This window comes from Hipposideros armiger, unplaced genomic scaffold (genome assembly GCF_001890085.2).
Source record: "Hipposideros armiger isolate ML-2016 unplaced genomic scaffold, ASM189008v1 scaffold_275, whole genome shotgun sequence".
Lineage (NCBI taxonomy): Eukaryota > Metazoa > Chordata > Mammalia > Chiroptera > Hipposideridae > Hipposideros > Hipposideros armiger.
In genome coordinates, this window is record NW_017731625.1 from 1,894,913 (window position 1) to 1,901,543 (window position 6,631).

General features: G+C 52.8%; 1 protein-coding gene across 2 annotated transcripts in view; it reads right to left on the reverse strand.

Annotated features, from left to right (window-relative positions):
• The window catches only part of GNG7 (G protein subunit gamma 7), a 124,097-nt gene extending 117,917 nt beyond the window's left edge, over window positions 1-6,180 (reverse strand). For both annotated transcript variants that reach the window (XM_019657429.1, XM_019657427.1), the window contains exon 1: window positions 6,090-6,180. The gene's annotated coding sequence lies outside the window, so the exon portion shown is untranslated. The remainder of the gene's footprint in view (window positions 1-6,089) is intronic.
• Window positions 6,181-6,631: the final 451 nt, after the last annotated feature.

Sequence of the window (6,631 nt, forward strand, 5' to 3'; positions counted from 1 at the left end):
TGATGGTGCCAACTTGGGCCAGTGAAGCAACGTCCTCCACAACTAGACTGAAGAACAAAAGGACAGCAACTTGTCTGTTCCCCTTCCTCCAATTCCCCAATAAAAATCTTTAAAAAAAGAAATAGTTTAGCCCAATGGTTCCCAACTGGGTTGGTTCTGCACCCAGGGGACACTGGGCAATGTCTGGAGACAACTGTAGTTGTCACACTGGGGGTGCTCCTGGCATTGAGTGGGTGGGGCCCAGAGGTGCTGCTCCGCCCCCCAGTGCTCTGGACATCCCCCCACAGAGAAAGACCTGGCCCCGCTGTCCGCATTGCCCAGGAGGAGACCCAACATAAGACAACATGGAAACACCCAGCCCCAGCTTGGTCCTCACACAGGTGGGCTGCTCCCCGCACCTGTCCCCTGGCTAACTTGTCACTGCAAAACTTCTCTCTTGTCTTGTCTCCTGATTATCCATCCTATGCACAGGGGTTATCCCCAACTCTCTGCTCCCTGAAAAATTTACTGTCATCACACCTGTGGAGCTCATGGAATACACAGGCCTGGGACCCCATCTCTGCCACCTCCAGGGACAGAACGGCCCTGGGTCCCCATCTTCACCACCTCCAGGGACAGAACNCCACCTCCAGGGACAGAACGGCCCTGGGTCCCCATCTTCACCACCTCCAGGGACAGAACAGCCCTGGGTCCCTGTCTCCACACCTCCCCACATGTGCACACAAGCATCACATTCACAGGGTGCTCCCAGTGCCTGGCACACATTCTGATGCTTAAGATAGGCACACAACCAGCCTTTGTTGGGGAGAGAAAGGAAGGAAGGAAGGTTTCAAACAAAGGAGACAGCAAACCAGCCGTCCAGGAACACTGGGCATGCGTTGGGGTGGGCAGAAGGGGGGAGCAGAAGGGGGTGGTTCCTGGACTCAAAGTGAAGGTTGCTCTGGAAAGGTAAGGTGGGGCAACTCCCAAGGTGCCACAAAGGGCTGCATGAGGGATTCTGAATCTATCAAGTGGGTGATGAGTTGGTGAAGGTGGCAGGGAAATGACGAACTGATCTGTGCTTTAGAGAGAAGATCCTGGTCATGAGGGATGGACCCAGCGGAGAGGGACAGAATGAAGGCTGATCTAGCACTGGGATGCTCTGAGCAAGAGACAGTAAAGGGCTTAACGCAGGGGAAAAGAAACACAGACGGAAGAGAGCGAGGTAAAACCCAGAGGGCTGACACCAGACAAACCCCGCAAGTTTCGGTTTAGTGGACTGTGGAGTGCCTAGGGGAAAGCTATGACTCTTCACTTCCAAAGGTGGGAGCAACCCAGATATCCATCAACAAATGAATGAATAAACACAGTGTGGTCCATCCACACAATGGAATATTACTCAGCTGTGAAAAGGAGTGAGGTGCTGACACTCGCCACAACGTGGATGGACCCTGACCACACGGTGCTCAGTGAGAGAAGCCAGATACACAAATCCACACAGTGTGTGATTCCACTTACGTGAAATGTCCAGAATAGGCACATCCACAGACAGAAGGGGGATTAGTGTTTGTCAAGGGCTGCAGAGTGACTGCTGATGGGGATGAGGTATCTTATTGGGGTGACAGAATGATCTAAAATGGGTTTATGGGGGGCCAGTCGAGTGGCGCAATGGTTAAGAGCTGGCTGAGACGCCAGAGGGCCCTGGTTCAGATCCCACATATGAGGGCCAGTGACACTGCCCTCTACAGCTAAGATGCTGAACAACAGCTCAACCTGGAGCTGGGCTGCTGTGAGTCGCTGGCGACGGCGTAGGCTGCAGCCCCTGCTGCAGTGGGTTGCCATGGGCTACCGTGTGTAGCCAGCAGCCAGCGTGAGCGGCCAGCAGCCGCTGTGAGCGGCCATCCAGAAGCCGGCGACTGATCTGCCTCGCCCGGGAAGAGCGCAATGATGGTGCCAACTTGGGCCAGTGAAGCAACGTCCTCCACAACTAGACTGAAGAACAAAAGGACAGCAACTTGTCTGTTCCCCTTCCCCCAATTTCCCAGTGCTGTTCCCATCCCCCAATTCCCCAATAAAAATCTTTTAAAAAAATTAAAAAATAAACAAAATGGGTTTATGGGGATGGCTGCACAACTTAATAAACTTACCAAAATAACTGAACTGTGTGCTTCAAATGGCTGAGTTTTATGACATGAAAATTGTACTTAAATTTTAAAAATTAAAAACAGGGCCGGCTGAGTGACTCAGATGGTTAAGAGCACGAGCTCTCAGCAACAGAGTCGCCGGTTCGGTTCCCACAGGGGCTAATGAGCTGCGCCCGAGCTGAGCTGCCACTTAGCTGCCAACAGGTGGCAGGATGGCTCAGCTGGTGAGAGCACATGCTCCTAACTACAAGGTTGCTGGTTCGACTCCTGCATGGGATGGTGGGCTACACCTACCCGCAACTAAGATTGAACACTGCACCTTGAGCTGAGCTGTCCTGAGCTGCCGAAGGGCAGCTGGATGGCTCAGTGGTTAGAGCATGCGCTCTTAGCAACAAGGTTTCCGGTTTGACTCCTGCATGGGATGGTGGGCTATGCCCACCCACAACTAAGATTGAACACAGCATCTTGAGCTGAGCAGCCGCGAGCTGCTGATGGGTAGCCGGATGGCGACTAGAGTTGGAACTGAGCTAGCTGTGTCCTCCACAACTAAGATTGAAGGACAACAACTTGGCTGTTCCCCTTCCCCAATAAAACAATATTTTTTAAAAAACAAAAACAATAAAAAACAATAAGACTTTCCCCTTTGCAAGGTCCTCAAGGAGAGCTAGTAGCCATTTCTGGAAGTCTCAGAGCTGCCCAAAGCCCCCCTGCCCACCCGCTGGCAGGACAAAAGGCACTGAGAGAGTTAAGCTATGAAGGCCATGCAGGGAGGACAGAAGTGACTGGAAGTGACTGCCTGGGACAGGTCACCCCTTTTCAACTCCCTGTCTCAGCTCTAAGGTCTCCTGGGCGACATGTAGTGAACACTTTTCTCTAGACCCTGAAGAGAGGCCTCACCAAAGGGTAGCACAAGAGAAAATTGGTGAAGCACCAGAACTGTAAAAGGAGCCAGCCTTTAAAGGACCCAGGCAGGGGGTGAATGGGACACAAAGCTTCACTGCTGTAGTCAGTTAAAACACACGGGAACGGGGAGAATAAGTGCGTGTCAACACCCAACAGTCACATAACTATCCTGGTGACCCGTCTCTCTAGAAAGCTCTGGAAAGTTCCAAAGTCATGGAGGCCAGGCCCAAAGACCCTTTTGTAAAAATTATGTAAGAAATTACAATGGAGCTTTAAGAATACGAATGACCTAGTAAATTTTAAAGATAATGACTTGTTCAGGTGCAAATGAGAAAACCTGTCATAATACCTTGAATGGAAGAAGCTTTTTACACTACTACACGGTGGACCAAAACATAAATGCCTCTATTCAGTAAACACAGAGCAGATCGCCTGTGTGTCAGGGTAATTCAGGTTCAGCTGTCTTTTCCTTCAAATGAGAGGGCCCAGGATTTACAAAACAAGAGCAGAAAACAATGGCATCAGTCACAGGATCTTTCCTACAGAAGACAGAGAATTACCTAAGAACTCAACCTTCCTGCTCTAGGTCAAAACCAAGGGGGCAAATTGCCCACTTTGGCATTTTTCAATGCCTGCAACTGATCAATTAATCCCATATTCAAAAGCAGTGTAAGTGTTCAAACACTGCACAAAAGACCCACCTAGAAAGAGGTCAGCGTTTCTAAAATTCTCTAAAAGCAGTGTGATTTTCATTTTATTTCTTTTTCCTCTCAAAATGAGAATACTAGATGATTTAAAAACAAATTCCAAACCTGAGCTGAACTTCCTAAGCATCAAAGGGGAGATGTGGCCTTTAAAAGAGAAAAAAACTTAGTTTTGTTTATAACGGGAGTCTCAACTGGGGTGATGCTGCCCCCAGGGGACACTAGGTAATGTCTGGGGATTTTTGTGGTGGTCACGACTAGGGGTGCTCCTGGCATGGAGTGGGTGGGGGCCAGGGATGCTGCTCAACACCCCTTAGTGCCCAGGATGGTGCCAAAATCAGCTGAGCCTATGGAGGGACCCAGGTCTATCCTCTCAAGTTGTAACACTCATATATTTAAAGAGCAGATAATCGTGGCCCAATGCTTCCCTTTGGGGTACACACCCAAAAGGCTCCTGTGGGGTACACCTAAATCAGAACACCCATGCAGCCTTCTCTTAAGTAGACATGCTTGTTCCTTAACAAACCTTCAGAACTTCCAGACAGATTCTTCTTTTTCTGTTAGTTTTTCCTCACTTTTAATAAGATGGACTCTTTTGTTTTTGTTTTTGCAGTTTCTTTTTGAATGCTCCAGGGTTGAATCTTACGTACACCCCAACGTTGAAAGACTGGAGTCAAGCTCTAACCAATTCCCTCCTTCCCCTCCCTGACACCCAGTCATTCTACCCACCCACCTTCCCCCCTCTCAAAAAACCTTAATTTAGAACATTATTATCAAGGCAGCACGTAGCCTCGCCATGTGCCAAGAGCATGCTAGGTGCACGCATTTGACTTCCGTGTGACCCTGTGAGGTGCCTGTTACTGTTTTGTTAGTCCCATCTTACAGAAGAGTAAACTAAACCTCCCAGAGCCCACTCAGCCATGCACGAATCCGATACACTGTTCATCTCTGAGAGACCTCAGCATCCCACTGAACAAGTCTGTGAACTTGCCCTTGGCCTCGCTGACACCTAGCAACAGTGGGAGCCTCCTCCCTGCTGCTCATCACCCAGTCTTCTCCCGCCCACCTTCCATCCCCTAGCAACCCCCGCTCCCCAGGAAAAACAAAGTGCCGCCCACATCCCTCAATGTCATCCTCCCCAAAACTCCCACTTTGGTTCCTCACTTCTGAGCCCAAAAATTCCTGAAAAATTCAGTCACCAACACGAGCTTTTTCTGCTTCCCAAGATGCTCTCATCTGCACCCTCCACCCAGACACAGACCCAGCAAAGTACGTTGAACCCCATCTCCTCCAGCTCACTGGTGCCAAGGGGCTTCTGCTGGATGCCCCCTACACCGAATGATTAGTCCTCAAAAGTGGAGGCGAGTCCCCTCCACAATCCTTATAATTGACTTCTAACAGAGAAACCCCATTTCCCCCTGATTAGTCAATCTCCCGAAAAACACCTGTCATCCCTCTATCCCACAATCACTGGGTCCCCCACTTCCTTTCTCACCACCCCATGCACTCCTGACTCGCCACGTCTCGGGACATCTCTCCCACCCCTTCTGAAAGGAGGCTGACCCCACCTCCATCCTTCAGCCCTCCCCTAACTCTGCCCTCTGGCCCCTTCTCAGCTCACCCCAACCCTGGGTTCCCCCATCACCCTTCCCTGCCAACTCCACTCCTCAGCCTCCTCCCCAGCAAACCTCCACCTTCAACCCCACTCCCAGTTCCCTCCTCAAATAAGTTCCACCCTCACCTCAAACCTTATGCCCCTCCCAAGCTAATCCCGACCCCAACTCCATCTCCAACCTTCTGCCCAGCTAACTCAGACCCCCATTTTCATCCCCAGCCCCCCTCCCCAGCTACTCTCCACCTTGACTTCAGTCACCTCCCTAGCTGACCTCGACCACCAACACAAGCCGAGACCCCCACATAACAGGCCAGCCCTCCCCAGAGAACCTCGACCTTCATCCCCCGCCTCCTCCCCTTCCCCAGCTAACCGCCCCCCCTTGATCTCCATCCAGCCCCAGCACCCTCCCCAGCACACCTCCATCTTCAACTTCACTCCCAGCCCCCTCCTCAAATAACCTCCACCCTCAACTCAACCTCATCCCCTACCCAGCTAACCTAGACCTCAACTTCAATCGGCTCCCCAGCTGACCTCGACCCCCAATCCTAGCCTGGACCCCCAACTCCAGCACCAGACTCCTCCTCAGCAGACCCCGACCCACAAGTCCACAGCCAAATAGGAGCCCTCTCAGTGCCTACTCCCAGGCTGCCCCAGCCTGTCCTCCGCCCAGCCGCGCCCTGACCGTCGGCACCGGAGTTGGGGGCGGCGGACCCGAGCTGGGACCGCGGCTGCACGAGCTCTTACCTGGTTGTCGGACGCCGCGGCCGCCTCAGCGCCTCCACGCAGCCGAACCCCCTGCCTGGAACGCGAGCACAACCTCCCCTCCGCGGGGCGGGGCCGGTGCGCGGGGGGCGGGCACTGGTGGACGGCGGAGCCAATCGCGGGCCCCGGCAGCGGGAGCCCGGGCCAAGGGCGGGGCGCAGGGCAGGCAGCGGGGTAGGCTGCGCCCAGAAACGGGGGTGTGGCTCCAGGCGTGGGAGGGGCCTGAAGGCGGAACGCTGAGTGGCACAGCTGCTGGCCAAACGCAAGCCGGGACCGCGCGGGGGGCGGGGCTATGCTAATATGTAAATAGAACGCTGTGGCTGACTCGGCGGCTGGGCTACCAGCGGATTTTCAGAGGCGACTTGGTGACGTCAAGGAGGCGCAAAGCATTTCTCGAGTTCGAATCCCGAATCCTAGCTACGAGGGCTCACTTAAGAAAAGGAAGAATGTCACCTCCTAATTGGTCTCTTGACTTGCAATGCAGGACAATAATAATTGCTCCCTCTGGTTGAACCCTCTGCATA